Consider the following 19,425-nt stretch of genomic DNA (forward strand, 5'->3'; position numbering starts at 1 on the left):
ATGAAGGAAATCATCAATAAAACAAAAAAGACAACCCACTGAATGGTAGAAGATATTTGCAACTAACATGTCTGGTAAAGTGTTAATATCCAAAATATATAAAGAATTTATACAACTCAGGGTTCCTGGGTGGCTCAATTGGTTGAGTGTCCAACTTCAGCTCAGGTCATGATCTCACAGTTCATAGGTTCGAGCTCTGCGTGGGTCTTGCTGCTGTCACCATGGAGCCTGCTTGGAATCCTCTGTCCCCCCTCTGTCTGCCCCTCCCCCATTCATGCTGGCACTCTCTCTCTCTCTCACTCTCTCTCTGTCTCTCAAAAATAAATAAGTATTTTTTTTAAAAAAAGAATTTATACAATTCAACACTAAGAAAACCCAAATAGTCCAATTAAAAAATGAGCAGAGGACATGAAAAGACATTTTTCCAAAGAAGACATACACATCGTCAAGAGACACACAAAAAGATATTCAACATCACTCAGGTATTCCACATCTCAAAGAAATGCAAATCAAAACAATGAGCTATCACCTCACACCTGTCAGAATGGCTAGAATAAAAAATACTAGAAATAACAAGTGTTGGCAAGGATGTAGAGAAAAAAGAACCCTCATGCATTATTGATGGGAATACAAACTGGTACAGCCATTGTGGAAAACAGTATGAAGATTCCTCAAAAAATTAAAAATAGAATTACCATATGATCCACCAATTCCATGCTGGGTATTTACCCAAAGAATATTAAAAGAGTAATATGAAAAGATATATGCACCCCTATGTTTATTGTAGCATTATTTATAATAGCCAAGATATAAAAGAAACCTAAATGTCCATTGACAGATGAATGGATAAAGAAAATGTGAGGAATTCATATATATATATATATATATATATATATATATATATATATATATAACATATTTTATATTTTTATATGTAATTATATATTTTACATATAATTATATGTAATATATAATATAACATGATATATAAAATGTAAATATATATAATATATAATTTACATTATATATTATATATATTTTACATTATATATTATATATAAAATGTAAATATATATAATATATAATTTACATTATATATTATATATATTTTACATTATATATTATATATATTTATATTTATTATATATATATACCATAAGAAGAAATCTTGCTATTTGCAAGGAAAGATCTAGAGGGTATAATGCTAAGTGAAATAAGTCAGAGAGAAAGAAATACCAAATGATTTCATTAATATATGGAATTTAAGAAACAAGGAAAGAAAAAAAAGGCACAAACAAAAAAAACACTCTTTAATATAGAAAACAAATTGGTGGTTGTCAGAGTGGAGGTAGGTGTGGAGAAGGTTGAAATAAGTGAAGGGGATTAAGAGTACACTTATCGCAATAAGCACTGACTAATATATAGAATTGTTGAATCATATTGTATATTTGAATCTAATATAACACTGTATGTTAATTATACTTGAATTAAAAAGAAACAAGAAAAAGTTTGAACTACTCAATAGAAAAATGGACAAAATAACGAGTAATTTTACAAAAGAAGAATTTTGTATGAGTACAAGGCACTTACCAAGTTGTGAAATGCTAAATCTCATTACTAATCAAAAAGATGTAAATTAAAACCACAGTTGAGATAGATCATATGCATAAGATTTTAAAAGTCTTAATATCTGACAGTATCAGATTTAGCAGAATGTGAAGCAACAGAGTTCTCATCCTCTCTTGTAGGTGTGCAAATTGAAGCAGTCACTTTATTTTTTTAAGGGTAGAATGTATCTTAGTATTTAATAAGATATTACCCTAGCAGTATTTTTTTTCTTTTTAAATTTTTATTTAAATTATAGTTAGCATACATTGCAATATTGGTTTTAGGAGTAGAATTTAGTGATTCCTAACTTGCACACAACACCCAGTGCTCATCATAACAAGGAACAAACAATTTGTAGTCATCATCAATAGATGTTCAGACTGTTCATACATGCGTTTTATTCTCTTCCTGGGTGTATGCTAAAATTGTACCAACCCTTTGAAGTTATGTGTGACTATGTGACCAGTATCATTTCGAAGTGGGAGGCTTTAAAACCTGTGAGTGAGTGATCAAGTTTTTTCCCCCTCTTCCATGGCTACTTCCTTCACTGAAGGAAGGTGATGTGGAAGAGACTCTCCTTACTCAACCCCCATCTAAGATGAAAATGTAACACCAATAACATACACTTTGATGTTTAAGCCACTAAGATTTTGGAGGTTGTACTAGTCCATTATGATTGCTCTAGTATGACCAAGTAATGTTGAACATGCTTGTATTTATTAGCCAGCAATTCTAATAGTTGGCATTTATCCTATTGGTTCTGTACACAAAGAAGCCATTTAGAAAAATTCTTTAAAGGGGCACTTGAGTGGCTCTGTCAGTTAAGGGTCCACTCTTGGATTTGGTTTTGGCTCACGTCAGGATCTCACAGTTTGTGTATTTGAGCTCCAGCGCTGACAGTGAGAAACCTGCTTGGGATTGTCCCTCTCTCCCTCCCTCTCTCTGTCCCTCCCCCACTCACATTCTCTCTCTCTCTCTCTCTCTCTCTCTCAAAATAAATAAATAAACCTAAAAAAAAAAAAAGAACAGTGCTTTAAAGAACATCGCAGTAGTAGCAAAAAAGTGGAAAAAATGGAATATCTATCAGCTATAAAAGAAGAAACTGTAGTATATTCATACTGTGAACTCCTATAGAGACGAGAAAATTAATGAAACACATATAGCCAAATCCATCAACATAGATAAATCTCAAAGTATATTGGTTAGTATAAGAAGCAAGTCAGAATAGATATAGTAAGATTTCATTTGTGTTGAATGTAGTATGAAGAGTTCATGGAAGTTATGTATTGTATTAGAACTTGTGCATAGATTGTAAAAATATAAAGATAACCTATGAAATGTTTAATACAAAATTCAGGATACTGTTTTTTCTCTGGGTAGAGGGTAAGAAGGTACAATAGAGGGAATTTAACTGGTAATAGTCTATTTCTTTTTTTAATTTTATTTCATTCTTTAACGTTTATTTATTTTTGAGAGAGAGAGACAGAGTGCAAACAGGGGAAAGGTAGAGAGAGAGGAAGACACAGAATCCGAAGCAGGCTCCAGGCTCTGAGCTGTCAGCACAGAGACCAATGCGGAGCTCAAGCCCAGGAAGTGCAAGATCATGACCTGAGCCAAAGTTGGATGCTCAATTGATTGAGCCACCCAGGTACCCCTAATATTCTATTTCTTAACATGGGGGGGGGGTGTAAATATGGGTGTTCATGTTGTTATTGCATTGTAACCTGTACTTATACATTTTATATACTCTTCTTCATGTATTTTATATTTCACAGACAAAACTATTTTGAAGTCCTCAGTAATAATCCTGACACACGAGGACCCATAAAATAGGTTGAATCATACTTTGATAAGTGACTTATATAACTCCTTAAGAAAAGTCTGATTTTGTTGTCCAAGGACACTTGACGATGAATTGATTATATCCTAATTCTGTTTTGACTTTTGCAACGTGTTGGGAAATTCACTTATTAGCTCCATTTCCATTTTTATATTTATAGAATAGCAGTAATATACCAGCTTATTTGAAGATTAATGTTTGCAAAATACCTTATACCTTCAATATAGTTCCATATACTATATTAAAATAATATATTAAAAATACACCTTAGCTTCTGACTAATGGAAATTCTCTGACGAATAATGGACATATTGGCAATCTAGATCATCACTGGCTTGGTTGTAAGTGATGATAAGAAACATTTAGCTTAATGGAAGAGATAAAAAATGATAGCAATTAGATAGATTTTTGAAAGCTGAAAGTTTAAACACATACCAAACTATGAAAACACTTTAATAGTGCTTTTTGCATGGTAGAAAAATTTTTCAGGGACATACAAATCCATAGGAAGAGTGTTTTCAACAAAGTATCAAAAGGCAACCTTCCTACTTAGGATGTTAGCGCTGAATGTTAAAATGCCTTGCTGCTGATTTTGGTTTTAACTCTTGAAGATGACAGGTAACCAACCGTACAACATTAGTTTTTCAAACGGTCATGAAAAAAATATTGTCACTGCCAAAATCACAGATAAATTACCAGCTGTCCTTTTTTTAGAAGTGTATGAGGTCCAGTACAGTGCTTTCTTCAAAGGCAGGTCATTAAAGAGAGGAGATTGAATCAGGCATGAATGAAATTGGGGTTAGAGGACTGACTCCAGTATGGGTGACCACAGGTATAATGTCTAAGGCAACAAGACAATATCATGAAGGATCTGATTTAGAAGGCATACCTATGGGATGTGATGTGATGGATGCAAGCCCTCTGGTAGTAGTACCTAGAACATGGCCATAAAGTAATAGGGCCCTGTCTCTACAAAGAGAAGTTACAGATGAGGACAGAGTAGGCTGAAAAGCAGAATAGGGCTTGCTAGCAGGGAGGTAGAATGTAAATCTGAACACAAATTAGGCTAATAATCACAAATAAAAGATATACAATATAGCTATTTATTCCAGGAGGTTCACACTAAGAACATTATATTTTCATTTAGCTATGAATGGAAATTTGAACTGTGGCCAGACTTACATGATTCCCAACTTTGTATTGCACAGGGTTAAATTTTCAAGGTGAAGAATATCTGTACCTGCAATTGGCCAGACCAAAGAGGAAAGGACTGGTTATAAAAGCCATCCTGTTTGCTATGCTACTTTTATAGATAGTGAAAACTTTTTATTTAATATAATCAAACTTTATGGAAAAATATAATTTCCATGGGACTACTTCTAACCTATATTTCAGAATTGTGATGGGTATTTTCTATTTTCCCTTCTAGTTTCACTCCTTCAGAATCTTCTCTGTACCCCCAAAGGCTGACATCTAGGGGTTGCCTCAAGAGATGACCTGTCCTCTGACTACTGGATGGAAGTCCAATAGGAAGCTTCTGCAATAGGTTAGAGGGCAGGAAGAGAATGAGATGGGGTATTCATTCCCTGTATTAGCTAGTCTTCGAAGGTATCCCCCAACAATTCCTTCCTTGTATATACATATCACTCTTGCTATCAAGAGTTAGAGATTATTTCTGTTCTCCTTGAATCTGTGCTGGCCCATGACTAGCTTCTACAAATAGAATGTAGCAGAAGGGCAATTCGAGACTTCCAAACTCAGACCAAAGAGAACTGGAAGCTTCTATTTGCTGCCTCTTGGAATTTAGCCACCATGGTATAAGAAGCCCAGGATAGATAGAAGCCCAAGATAGATGGAAGAATCACAAAAATGAGAATCAAGCACTCTAGCTATATCAGGCACTTATTGACAGCCATCTGAGTGAGTCATTGTGGTAGCTAGTCACCAATATGGCACCCAATGAAGGTTGTTTCCCAAGCTTTGGGATGGTTTGTTTTGCAATAATAGATAGCCAAAACAGAAATTGGTACCTAGAGAGTAATGTGCTGCTGTAACAAAAACCTTAAACATGTGGCATTGGCTTTGGGATAAGGGATCTCACAGAGGTGATCAATGGAGGCCTGTAAGACAGTGAAGAAATTGTTGAGCCTGGAGCAAAGGTGAGTTTCTGCCTTATTATGTAGAGGGAGAATGTTTGACAATGCTGTAATTTGTGGTAACATGAGAGATAGAAAATATATCTAACAACTTTGTGTATTTGGCTCAGGAGGTTTCCAAACAAAGTTAAGAGTCTACTGGTTTCTTTAGGTGTATATGACCATTAATAGGGTGAAGTGACTTGAGAAGAAACCATTTAACTTGTAAGCAGTATCTAGAATACAAGTCAGCAACACATTTTCTGAAATGGGCCAGATAGTAAATATTTTAGGCTTTTCAGGTTGTATCTTGTCTGTAGCAACTACTCAACTCTGCACTTGTAGCATGAAAGTGGACACAGACAATCTTTAAGTGATTCGATGTGACTGTGATCCAATAAAAAAAGAAAATTGACTGACAAAAGCAGGTGACAGCCTGTATTTGACCTGTGGGCCATAGTTGACCAACCCCTGACCCAGAAAAAACATTTTCAAATAAGGGTTTGGTGAGTTGGAACATAAGTTATTCTCCTATTTATCTCTTCCAGCCCATATGAGATTTTCAGAGTAAATTAATACCTGGGGGCAAAGATAAAATCCAGAGTGCTGCCACATTATGAAGATCAGTTCAATAGTGCAGTTGAAAGACTGTTTAACCTTCATAAAGATTAAGGATTTGTCCCTTAGACCCTGTCAGCTAGACAATGGGATTTTTAAAAATCTTAAGGGGCTTGCCTTGTTGACCTTCTTTCTCGCTAGACAGTAAAGTTTTTTTTGCCTTGTAGGCCCATTCAGCTAGAAAAAAAAAGGATTTCAAGAATCTTAAAGGCATTGTCCTTACAGCGTCCTGATTCTAAGCCCTAAGTAGAGAGGAGTGTGTCTTTAAAGTCTGTCATAAAATAAGGTATAGGTACATAGGAAGTCCAAACATCTTAACAGAAATTTTAAGAGCGTGGACTAAAAGGGACTGAGGTAGTACAAAATGAAAAAGGTCTCAGGTGTTAGTAATTTCCTATGAATAGGACACAAGCTAAGAAAATTACTCAGCAGCAAACACATTCTACTTCTTATAGAAAAGTAACAATAACAGAGCAGGCAGAGCCATGAAGAACCATTCTCAGGGAGTATAGACCTAATCAAGAAACATGGTGTATCCCTGGAGACAGAGGAAATGGTAACATGTCCTGCTAGATTTCAGAATTGTTTTGGGCCAGTAACTGCTATGTTATTTCAGTTTTACACTTTTAGAGTGAAGGTTTCTATTGTGCCTGCCATGTGTTTTCCTCATTATTGTATGTTAGGTGTGTATGGGACAGATAATTATTGTGTTAGTGTTTCATTTTTTAGTTTACAGGTGCTCCTGAGGAGCTTGAGGACTCTGTCTCATCTATATCTGGCTCTGATATAGGTGGTAAGAGTTTTTGATATGAGTTGATGCCATAAGGGGATGGAAATTTGTAGGGTAATTGGGAGGTGTTAAGTGTACTTTGTACATGAATTGTTACAGCCAGAAGGCAGAGGCTGGAGTGCCTTTCCAAATTCCTCCTCCCTTTCTATATGCATGTTACTCCTAATTCAAGTGGTGGAGTTTATTGCCCCTTTCCTTGAATATGGACTGCCCTTGTAACTAACTTTGATCAATCAAATGGCCATGAAATTGGTGAAATTACTGATTTGGGAGCTAAGAGCCCAGGCTTTAAGAAGATTGGTGGTATGGCAGATCTGAGATGAGATACTCAGATCCTACTTTAGAGAAGAACTTCTTGTTCAGCAGTGAGGAATGAAGACAACAGAGAGACATTAAGTGTCGGTTCCTTCAGCATCTGCCTCAGCTAAAGAGACCCGCCTCACCTCAGGTCATGCCTTTCCTGAAGACTAAGCAAAGAGATGTTATAAAAGGTCTGGACATTTTGCCTGATATGCAACAGATTTGCAGGTTAACCAACTGCATCACAGTTGGACTTCTTCCTTTGCCTAATCCTGCTTCTTCCACATTTCCCCCTCTCAGGTGTTGATCAATAATAAATATTCTGGACCCCAAAATTCTCAGAATCTTCTTCTGGAGAATCCAACCTATGACATATAGGTTCTACTACCTGACCCTTAGAATCTGGTAGTCTATGCTGTGAAAAGCTATATCTATATCGAAAGGCCAGGTGGAAAATACTCTGGTGGATGAATCCAGCTGAATGTCTTGTTAATAGCCACTATCAAATGGAAACTATGTGAATGAGCCACCTTGGGCCTTCCAACCCTGTTGAACTCTAAATGACTGTTGGACTTCCTGGCATCATGTGGATTAGAAGAACCACACAGTGAAACCATGGAAATATGAACAATAGTAAAATAGTTGTTTTAAACCACTAAGTTTTGGGGTGTTGTGTTATGCATCAATAGTTAATTGAAACATTCCCCAGCTCTCTCCATGGAAGTTGTGCTTCCCTACTGAGGGCCACATCTCTCTGGCAAATTTTCCCTGCAGCTACATCCTCTGGATTCTGTTAACTGGTAACATGTTCCCCATCTTGGTACCCCCAGATTATTGTGCATTTATTGTGAAGCTCATTATTCTTTTGTCTTATTTCCTATAAAAAGGGAAAATATCTCTCAAATTTTATAAAATCAAGGAGACATGATTTCTAAATATAGGAGATTTAGGGGAGCCTGGCTGGCTTAGTTGGTAGAACATGTGACTCCATTTGGGGATTGTGAGTTTGAGCTCCACGTTGAGCATAGAGATTACTTTAATTATTATTATTATTTTTTAATACAGGAGGTTTAAGCAGAAATCTTCTCTTTCTCCTGCCTTCTTGCAAATTCATCTTATCTCTGGAAAGAGGTATGTTGGTGTACCTCTGCTATTAAAAATAGGCTAGAGGTAAGGTCTATTAATCTTGTTTTCTTTCCGTAAAAGGAAAAGCAAATGCTAAATGTCTTATCAAAAGGTTTTAGTTCTCAAGTAGGACATATTCCTTGGGTTCTGCCATAACCAGTAGCGTTTGACAGTCTGATGTGCTTTGAATAGACTTTCAAAAATGTGGCCTTAAACAAAAGCAACTAATGTTTAATGGTGGCTTTTTAGGGAACTTGTTAGGTGAATAAGTTTGGAGAAGGAAAGCCTTTTAGAGATTTTTCTATTTATTTATTATTTATTTATTTATTTATTTATTTTTAAGTAAAGTCTACCCATGAAGTAGGGCTCAAACTCATGACCCCAAGATCAAGAGTTGCATGCTCCACTGACTGAGCCAGCTAGGCACTCCTCTCTCTATATATTTTTTTCTTTTTTTAAATTTTTTAATGTTTACTTATTTTTGAGAGAGAGAGAGAGAGAGAGAGAGAGAGCATGAGCGGAGCAGAAAGAGAGGGAGACAGAGAATCCCAAGGAGGCTCCAGGCTCTGAGCTGTCAGCACAGAGCCCGATGTAGGGCTCGAACTCACGAACTGTGAGATCATGACCTGAGCTGAAATCAGATACTTAACCGATTGAGTCACCCAGGCACCCCGCTCCTCAATATATTTTTAAATTGTTTTATAAAATAAATAAAAATTTTGCTATCTTATATTTAGTCTCCCACCCTTTATTAACAAGCTAAGATCAAGTTAGTCTTCTAATTGTTACACTAAACTGAGTATTACCAGTTTGGTAAATAAATTGCTTGTAAATTATCTACTGTAAATGACACATCATTATATTTGTGCCACCTAATGCTAGGCATTTTGTAAACTTTTGAGTATTTTTGGTAATGTGTGACTCAGATTTTTTAAGTTAATGTTGGGCTTAACCCTTTATCCAAGTTTACCCAGAACAGACTCAGTTTATGCCCACTGTCTCATTATGACTGTTATCATTACTATTGCTCTTTCTTATTCACAGAACTGTACTTTGGAAAATACATTTTCTGGTTTTCTTACCTCAAGTGGTGGTTATATCTAAGACAAAACTATTCATGCTTAGAAAATAGTAGTAGAAATGTTTAAATATTTTAAAGGCTGGGTTTTTGTTGTTTTTGCCAAATAACAGGTCAGTGTCTTTAAATGAATGTGAGATCTTTTAAAAAGTTAACATGAATTTTTAAAAGAATCTATAAAACTTTAGACTTAATTGGTTGAAAATACACTTTCTCAAGTTGAGATAAGCTTAATATTAAAATTATGTTCCATAAACTGACCTTTATAATTTTTGTCTATGGAATGTTTTCCTAGTACTTGAAGAAAACAAATGAGGTTTGAAACCACAAAGTACATTAAGGGTTTTCTTGATCAGTAGTTACATAAATTAGAGGGAATGTCAGTTTTATATTAATATTTAATAATAAGTTGATTAAATTTTGATTGAAAGCCTGTTTGTTTACATATTATGTAAATTGATTTTGAAATAAAGTTTATAGATTTAGATGATGTTTACATTATTTCAGTTTCTAAGTTTACATATGCCACATAAATTTCAGTGCCTAAATGACAACCCCTAAATAAGTTTCAATTTGAAAAAATAGCAAAATAGTAGAATTAGTGAGTAGGAAGTTTTTCAAAATTAAATTTTAACCTTTTTTCCCCATTAGCTTCATTCTCTTATAACTTAAAATGAAAAAGATCATATATGCCTACATGAAAAAAAATCTCTAGGATGGTTGTTCTCTCTTTTGAAATTGTATTTACTAGCACTACCCTTACTCACATCTATCTTTCATCTTTGCTTTGTGAGTCTTACCCGTATGAGCTGTACCATTCAGTCTTCCTTACCTTGCATATCAGGTATGAGATTGGTGTCCAAAATATACAAATATAGAAAATATACAAATTTTTCAAGCTCAAACAAAAGAGAACAAATAACCCGTTTGAAAAATGAACAAAAGATTTGCATCCTTCACCAAAGGATATATACAGTGGCAAAGAAGCATATGAAAAGATGCTCCATTCTTATGTTATCAGAGTAATACAAATTAAAACAACAGTAAGGTACCAGTACACATTTATTAGAATGGCCAAAATCCAGAATACTGACAACACCAAACACTATGAAGATGGAGCAACAGAAACTCTCGTTCATTGCTGGTGGGAATGCAAAATGGTACAGCCACTTTGGAAGACATTTTGGCGGTTTTTTTTGTTTTTTGGCTTTTTTAAACAAAGCTAAACATAGTCATGCTGCACATAAAAGTTCAATTCCTAGGTATTTACCCAACTGATTTGAAAACATGTCTACAAAAAACCTTCAAGTGAATGTTTTTAGTAGCTTTATTCATAATTATCAAAAACTGCAAGCAACAAAGATATCCTTCAGTAGGTGAATGATAAATTGTGGTGCATCCATACAACTGAATATTACTTGGTGGTAAAGAAAATGAGCTATCAACCTAGGTAAAGACATGAAGTATCCTTAAATGTATATTGCTATCTTCTTTCACAGAAGATAGTCTGAAAGGTTACATACATTAGAATTCCGATTATATGGCATTCTTAAAATGGTTTATAAAGGTTAAAAATATACAAACAATAAAAAAAATCTAGTGGTTACTAGAGGAGAGGGAGAAAGTTCTAATAAGTGAAAAATAGTTTTTTATTGAGGGACTGAAATTATTCTGTGTGATAATGGTGAATACGTAATAGTATGCATCTGTCAAAAGCCTATAGAATTTTATCACACAAAGAGTGACCTTAATGTATGCAAATATTTAAAAATTCGTCTAGAAAGTTGGAGAATCCCAGGTTGGAATACAGACTGTGATGAAAGAATCCGACTGTATTATAAGTGTATGAATAAAACTTCAAAGAAGGACATAGAGAGGAAAGGTGCTATGTAAAGAGCTGGAAATAAGTGGAGCCTATAATACTTAAGGTAAAACACTTTACTTTAGTTGATAAAGCTGTTTCCTATGGAGTATTAGCTAACAATGCTGATAAAGCACAATATACATATTTAAATTGAAGAATTAAATAAATGAATAGAAGATGGTGGAAGCCTGGTTTCTCCCTCCTAGGTGGAGGTTAGAGATAAGCAAAGGGAAGAACTAGAATAATCCATGCTGTAAAAGATCAGAGCTGGAAACACCAGTAGGAACTCATATTTAGCTTAATATAGATATAGATAGTTACATACAGAAATATTTCTATATTATAAATACATAGATTATATACACAATTACATTTTCTCAATCTGTCAATTGAGAGATCCAGAAACAATGACACCCTGGTAGCAACAAGGGTATTGAGTACCCAGATTTTGGATTCTACTACTGTCTACATAAGAAGAAACAGGGCTTCTTGGATCAATGGTTGATTCTAAGACTGGATCTGGAAATATATAAGATGAATCTGGAGCACTACGTAGTGCTAGAAAGTAAGGAAGTGTTATGGCCTGAATATCTGTGTCCCTCCAAAATTCATATATGGAAATCTAATCCTCAATGTGATGGTATTTAGAGACAGGGCCTTTGGGAGGTTATTAAGACAGGAGGGTGAACTCTTCATAAATGGAATTAGTGTACCTGTAAGAAGAAGAAAGGTAGTAGCTTGCCCTCTCTCTCTCTCTCTCTCTCTGTCATGTGAGGATACAGTAAGTCAGGAGACTAAACCCAGAAGAGGTTCCTCACCAGAACCCAATCATGGTGGTACCCTGATCTTAGACTTCCAGACTTGAAGAATTGTGAGTAATAAATTTCTGTTGTTTATAAGCCACCTAGCTAATGGTATGGTACTGTATTGTAGCAGCCTGAACTAAGGAGTGCTCAAAACAAAACTAACAAAAACCTACATTGATGTGGTATATTGAAGGGATAACAGAGCCAACTGAAAGAATTGCAAATAGCCAAAGCTGGAAAAATGTGAGCAATAAAATAAAGGATTAGCTTATAATCCAAAGTATAAGATAAATTCCCATGAATCCATGATGATATAAATGATTGAATAAATGTTTGGGAAGAAGAGACAAATCTCCTTTGCAGCAGAATTATAAATAATTTATGTAGATCTTTGCCTTCATAGAAGGGAGGTGTATAAACCCCCACTTCTTAAGTGTAGGAGATGTGCAGTAACTTTTTTCCTAAGAAGACAATATGGAAAGGAGGGGGAGGATGAGCAATGAGAAAACCTGACAAATACTACCTTAGCCAGGTGATCAAGGTCAACATCAATATCTATATTAGGTTATAAATCAAGGTGATGGTATGTGCCCTTGACATGATGTGATAAAATGGCAGTTTATTATTTTCCTTGTTAAAACCCGTAACCCAAGTCTAGCTGTGAAGGAAAAAACAAAAAACAAAAAACAGACAAATTCTACTAGAGAGGCATTCAACAAAATACCTGACTTGTATTCTTCAAAACTGCTAGGGCCGTACAAAACAGGGAAAAATCTAAAAAAAAATTGTCACACTCAAGAACAGTCTAAAAAGATATAACACCTAAACATCATGCAATATCCTGGGTGGGATCTTGGAACAGAAAAAGAATATAAGGTAATAACTAAGGAAACTGGAATAAGGTGTAAACTTTAGTTAACTATAATGGTTCAACATTGGTTCATCAGTTCTAACAAAAGTACCATACTCATGTCAGATGTTAAAAATGAGGAAATTGGGGCACCTGGGTGGCTCAGTTGGTTGAGCGGCCAACTTCGGCTCAGGTCATCATCTCACAGTCCGTGAGTTTGAGCCCCGCGTCGGGCTCTGTGCTGACAGCTCAGAGACTGGAGCCTGCTTCAGATTCTGTGTCTCCCTCTCTCTCTGACCCTCCCTCATTCATGCTCTGTCTCTCTCTGTCTCAAAAATAAATAAACATTAAAAAAAATAAAAATTAAAATGAGGAAACTGCATGCAGAGTGTAAATAAACTCTGTATTATCAACTCAGTTTTTTTCCCCTATAAATCTAAGAGTGTTCTCAAAAATAAGCTCTACCTTGAAAAAAGTGTCTAGTGTAGAGTCTAACCCATAGTAGGTTGATAGTCAATGATAGTTAGGAAAGGAATACCTTCATGCATTCAAGAATTGTGCTATTGAGAATAGAATAAGATGTAATAGCTTAAAATAAACCAAAGGACCCATCTTGTTCAACTTCTGTATAAAGAAGAAAGATGAGAACAAGAGATGTTAAGTGACTTGCACAATGTCATGGAGTAATTGAAAAGTAGGTGCCTTCCCTAAACAGAATTGCTCGCGAATGAGACCCCAAATTATTGGGAGTATTTTTCTGTATATCTGTATAACAAACTATGCTTTCTAATTTGAGTAATTTTAATATACTGAAAGGGAAAAGTTGGTACCCATAGGCAATTTAGTTAGGGACCTTTAAGACAATCTGGTTGTACAACTGTAAACTTTAGATCAGAGGAAATCGGGCACGTTCAGGATGGTATGGCCATAGACACAACTGTAGACTTTAGAAAAGGAAACCCTCTAAAATAAACTGACCATTAAATAATTGAAAATTGAAAGAACTTTTGGGATGGAATTGAAAGCATATAGAAGCATGCTTTCAGATACTTCTCTGAATGAAGAAAAAAAACAGCATTGTAAAACACATATTCTACATGTTGCCATGTTCATGATGTTGTCATGTTCCCATGACCTTGGGAAAACTGTCATTTGGTGGAGTTACTATGGGCTCATTAGACAAATTGAGGGGAAAAAGAAAACAATAAAAGCTTTTCTCTGGTAAGTACCTATAGTTAATGAAAGGTTTTTCCTTCATAAATCCAAAGTTTGGAATGATTATGGACCAGGAGAAATTCCTAACACATGAATGAATCTCCTCACCAAAAAATTCATGGTTCAGCTAAGCCTTAATTGCTTACAGATGAAGTTATCTGTGGTATTAAGTTAGTGATATTTATTTAAATATTTTATGTGTTACATATCTTTATTAAGTTTTGAGTCATTAAAATAATGTAGTCTTCTCAATAGTTTATAACAGGAAAAGCTCAATTAAGTCTAGGAACTTTGCTCCATTTCATCACACCCTTTCCACGCAGGTTAGAAATAGGTTTAAATGTTAAAACAATATTTTCATAAGTAGATGTCATTCTTCAAACAATGATATAGATAAAAATTGTTGGGGTGCCTGGGTAGCTCAGTTGGTTGAGCATCCAACCCTTGATATCAGCTCAGGTCATGATCTCACGGTTCGTGGGATCGAGTCCCGTGTTGGGTTCTACACTGTCAGCAAAGAGCTTGGGATTCTCTCTTTCCAACTTTCTCTCTCTGCCCCTCCCCTACTCATGCACTCTCTCTCTCTCCAAAAATAAATAAACATTACTTATTTGTGAATAGATTTGATGCATAGGTCATCGATATCTTGTAGAAATATAACTGGTAGGGATGGTAAATTCTAGTTACCCCATATTTTTCTGATAGACATATACTTACATAGATGACAGTAGTAATTAAATATTGCATTCAGATTCATACATATGATAGAGCAATGTTAAAGATTATTTGGGAATAGAAGAATGCTTTAAAAGAACAATAATTCAAAACATGTGCTGTTGAAGCTTTGGAATTAGACCATAAGTTATTTAATTATAAAGAAAGAAACACACACAAATTCAGGTTTTCAAATAATAATTTGTTAAAGTTTTCTCGTGTAGAAGTTACTTTTATTCTCCAATTTTGATCAAAATATTTACTTGTACTCTGAATGCACCTATAAACTACATATGTAGTATTATATTTTTACACAGTTTAATTATTAAAGTAACTTTACACAGCTCATAAAATGTTTTTAAGGAATGAAAGCCAAAAGACTGTGAAGACATATTTATAACATGCCACTACACCTCTGTCACACTGATTGCCATCCAGTTAAGCAACATGCAAACAAAATTATCTTTTATAGAAGGGAAACGATGTATAGGATATCAAAATGTTTTCCACTTGGTCATCAAGGAAGTTTCCTTCATCTGCTTTTTATACTATTGTTACTTGATTGTATATAAATACTATCTTTTGTTAAGTTCTTTTCACAATTAATTCAAAATCTCCTTAAAAAATATTTATTCTGTAATTCAATTAATAAAAATTTCCAAATAATATAATTAAAGAAAAAAATCTAGAAATACTGAACTGCTGTCCTGCCATCTTGCATTGGGTAGATAAGTAATTTTCTGCTAAGACTGCTAGTGGCCGGCTCACAGAAGGCACAGCTGCTCAAGTTCAAGGAGCCGCAGGACATTGAGGGTTTCCAGGTGACCTTTAGGATGAAAGTGTACAGTTGAGAGGTGGCCATCTTTGGGTCCCCCAATATCTACTGCAAGGGGGGGCAATTCAGGACATGCCTCAAGTTCACTATCGACTGCTTTTACTCCCTGCCGACCTTTCAGTTCCTGACTCCAGCATCTGCAAGATGTTGCATCTCCATCCTTGGTCCTCCACCCCCGGTCCTTGGCCCCTGGAGCAGGGAGTCAGCCCCCTTCAGAGCGGTGGAACCCCACCCAGAACGTCGGGACTATCCTCCTGAGCATCACTTCCCTTCTCATGGAACCCAGCACCTTCTCATTAGCATCATGGATGCCTCCTACTTGTGCTGGGTACCTAGGTCAGGGCCTGCCCAGGTGGGCTGGGCACGTCGGTGGGTGAACCGTGGTGGCCTGAAGGACCCAGAACCTGGCCTTGTCTGCAGCTCCTGCTGGCAGGAGCCAGAAACTTTAGGTTCCCAGCTCCCAAGTGACCAGATTAATTTGTGGTCACCTCTTCTCTGGTTTGTTTGGAATCTAAATAAAATGGCTTCATGAGGAAAAACAAAAAGGTCACCTTTACCAAAGGGATTTTGGAGAATAGATCAATGGGAGGTCATGGCCTATAGTTTCAAATCTATTTGGCAAGGGTCAAGGTAATTACACTTTATTTACCAGTATTTGTAATTTGTCTTGTTAATTAGACCACAGTCTATTAAATCAGAGAAAGCATCAGTGTTGTTGGTTACTTATAATGGATTTTCATTTTTAGAGATTCTTCAAGAAGTAGGGAAACTTTCACTTTTTGCTCTTGGTATTTTTCTTATTAAAACAAAGGAACTGTCAGTGTCTCTTCTTGAACATAACTCTGATTATTTTAACTATTTTTCCCCTCTATCCATTTTGTTTTGATTTTTCTCCACTTAACTGCCTTTTCTCATTCCAAAGTTAGCTCTTCTAAACTTAAATATCTTCTGCAGAAATACTTTCTGGCTATCTGCCAATGTTTTCAGCACTGATATGTGTCAGCTTTCAGGATTGTTCAGCCTGTTGGTTTGTTTCTCTTTGAATTCATCTTTCCTCCCTCTTCTAATGGTTCCTGTATTATAAATTTCAGTTTGATTTTTATTGTGGAAGCCATATTCCCCACTTAGCAGATAAATTAGAGAATTCCTTCATCCCCAAGAAGCCAGAAAGATCAAGGTACCATCATAGGAGTTTGATCATCACCTAAACTTGAGGGCAAACTGAGCAGAAAGGAGCTTCCTGGTTCCATTAAATTTTATTCTTGCGCTCAATGAACCAAAAACATTATTTTAAATTTTATTCAAGTAGGTTTTTTATTATTTTCAAAACCTCCAGTGTAAAGTCTTGATTGAAGGTTCTTTAATTCACCCACAAACCACAACATGGAATTTTGCAGTAGCAGTAGCAACAATGAGAGCTCAGAAATTCTCAGATTGTTTTGATGACAAGATCTGAGTAGTTAGCATGTGGTCTGTTACTTCCAAACCCTTAGAACTGTGTTAGATTTGCTGAGCATTTTTATATAATGCCCAGAAATGGCTAAGGTAGGATGTGCTATCATAAAGTCAAAACATGTGTAATATCCACGTTTTCTTTGCCATTGCCTCATGGGATCTAAACTGGTTATTATATCCTTCCTTATTATTTATTCTAATGTTAAAGAAGACATTTCCATTAGATGATATATTTTTATGTCTGAAGAACATTTTCTCTTGTTTGGTATTTACAGGTAGCATGACATGGTGTGAAAGCTACTGGACCAAGTATTAGGAGACTGGGGTTCTTATCCCTGTTACATTTTGGCTCATTTGTTTTTAGCATACTTTTGTGTTATTTAGGTTGCTTTTGTTATAAGGAATAGAAACCCATCCTAGCTTATATAGACAGAAAATAATTTCTTGGGAGGTTATAGGGAGATATAAGGATATATTACTTAAAATATAGTCTGGAAAATCTAAAATATAAGAATCAGAGCAGCTTTTGGAATTCTAGGAGTAACAACAAATAGACTGTCTCATCAGGTGCTGCTTGTGATCATCCTTGTTTCTTCCTTCCCACTCCCACTCTGGCAAATTTCAGAGAAGATCTATCTTATTGGTCTCAATTGGAGAATATAGAAGGCAGCTCTTTCTGCCCACGGGTCCTGTCCCCATGCTTTAATAAAATCACTTTTTTTTTTGCACGAAAAAAAGAGAAGAATATGGAAGAAGACAGATTCTCTTGATTGCTCTAACCAGATTGTATCTAATGGGAGAAGAGCATTGCCCTTGAAGCAAAATTCAGGTGTTGTTAATGGAGGAAGAAAAAAAGATGTTGACAACATAACAAAATCCAAAAGAATGTGGCAAAATAACAAATAGTTTATTCAATCCTTAGGCTTCCAAAAATATCACCCCATATTGCTATAGTGAGTTTTATATGAAATATTAGAGAGACAGCATAATAATAATTCAATTTCATAATTATCTTTGAACCGGGGCCTCTTTCCAACCTGTCACTCTTGTGGGCCAGTCCCTTATTCTGTGCTTCTTAGACTATTGTTGCAGCTTCCTAACTGACTGCATGGCATTTAGTTTTATTTAGCATCCTTCTAACTGCTCCTCTGTAACTGTTAGAGGTATCTTTCTAGAGTACAATTGTGTCTCTTGGAAACCATAGTAGTTTCAGTAATGTCTAAACGATACCTAATACCTGTTCTTATCACCATCTGGGCAGAATTAGATGCCCATTCTGTTTAGCTATTAAAACACTCTGTACATACTTCATTTAGAGTTTTTGACTCACTGAATAATTATTGTGAAAAAGGGGTAAGCTATTTAAAACAGTAAATACAATAAATTCTCAGATAAACACACATAATCCTATCTTGCTATTTTTGTTTTCTAAAGGCAATTCATGTCTGTTAAAAAAGATCCATATAGTTACCTTTCACCCACAGAGCTTGATAGGGGAAGAATAAAAACTTACATGTGTTTAAAGGGAAAAGACCCAAACTACAAATTTCTGTAGGTTCGTCTGCTAAGGAGTTCGTAACTAGAGTGAACGGTCTTTCATTTAACAGGCCACCTTCATGAATTTGTATATATGCAAAACTGGCATGAAGCTAATTTCTCTGCATACTAAAGTGACAGGTGATGGGGATTTTGCATATTCTTGTGGTAACATGAGAGAGAGGGGTTTAGGGAGCCAGAGAAGTAATATGAGGAGGAAATATGAGAAATATTTTGAAGGAAAGGTTATGCAACATGGAACTCTTTTTGAGTTGGGGAACCTCAATCAATCAAACAAACAAACAAACAAATGAATAAATAAGTAAGTAAATAAATAAAAATAAAACATCCAGTGAGATTTCCCCAGAATGGGAATTGCCAAAGGACTTGTAAGAATGGTTGCATCCAGCATTTAATATTAAGTCATTTGCTCTTCTGTGCATTTATAGTGGTCATTGTCTGTCTTTAAAACATCTCTTCCACTCTTCCCTGACTATGTAGCAACCATTTGGATGAACCTTTCTTCTTCCTCCAATAGTGACAGCAAATTGTTCTAAATAATCAGGTAATCCCATAATACCATTTAAACGGTGATTAGTTTGAAAACAACGTAGGCTTAATCCAGTCAACACGTTTCCTGACATTTTCTGAGGCAC

General features: G+C 35.4%; 1 long non-coding RNA gene across 7 annotated transcripts in view; it reads left to right on the top strand.

Annotated features, from left to right (window-relative positions):
* Positions 1–3,207: 3,207 nt before the first annotated feature.
* LOC123583489 overlaps positions 3,208–19,425 on the top strand; it is a 39,683-nt gene continuing 23,465 nt past the window's right edge. For 4 of the 7 annotated variants that reach the window (XR_006704898.1, XR_006704891.1, XR_006704897.1 and 1 more), the window contains exons 1-4: positions 3,208–3,256; positions 4,878–4,994; positions 8,357–8,422; positions 11,275–11,422. This is a non-coding gene — a long non-coding RNA (uncharacterized LOC123583489). Of the gene's footprint in view, positions 3,257–4,877; positions 5,608–8,356; positions 8,423–11,274; positions 11,423–12,133; positions 12,230–19,425 lie in introns of all 7 variants that reach the window. The other 3 variants (XR_006704894.1, XR_006704895.1, XR_006704896.1) reach the window with 3 other exon arrangements.

Source organism: Leopardus geoffroyi, chromosome B3, assembly GCF_018350155.1.
Source record: "Leopardus geoffroyi isolate Oge1 chromosome B3, O.geoffroyi_Oge1_pat1.0, whole genome shotgun sequence".
Classification (NCBI taxonomy): domain Eukaryota; kingdom Metazoa; phylum Chordata; class Mammalia; order Carnivora; family Felidae; genus Leopardus; species Leopardus geoffroyi.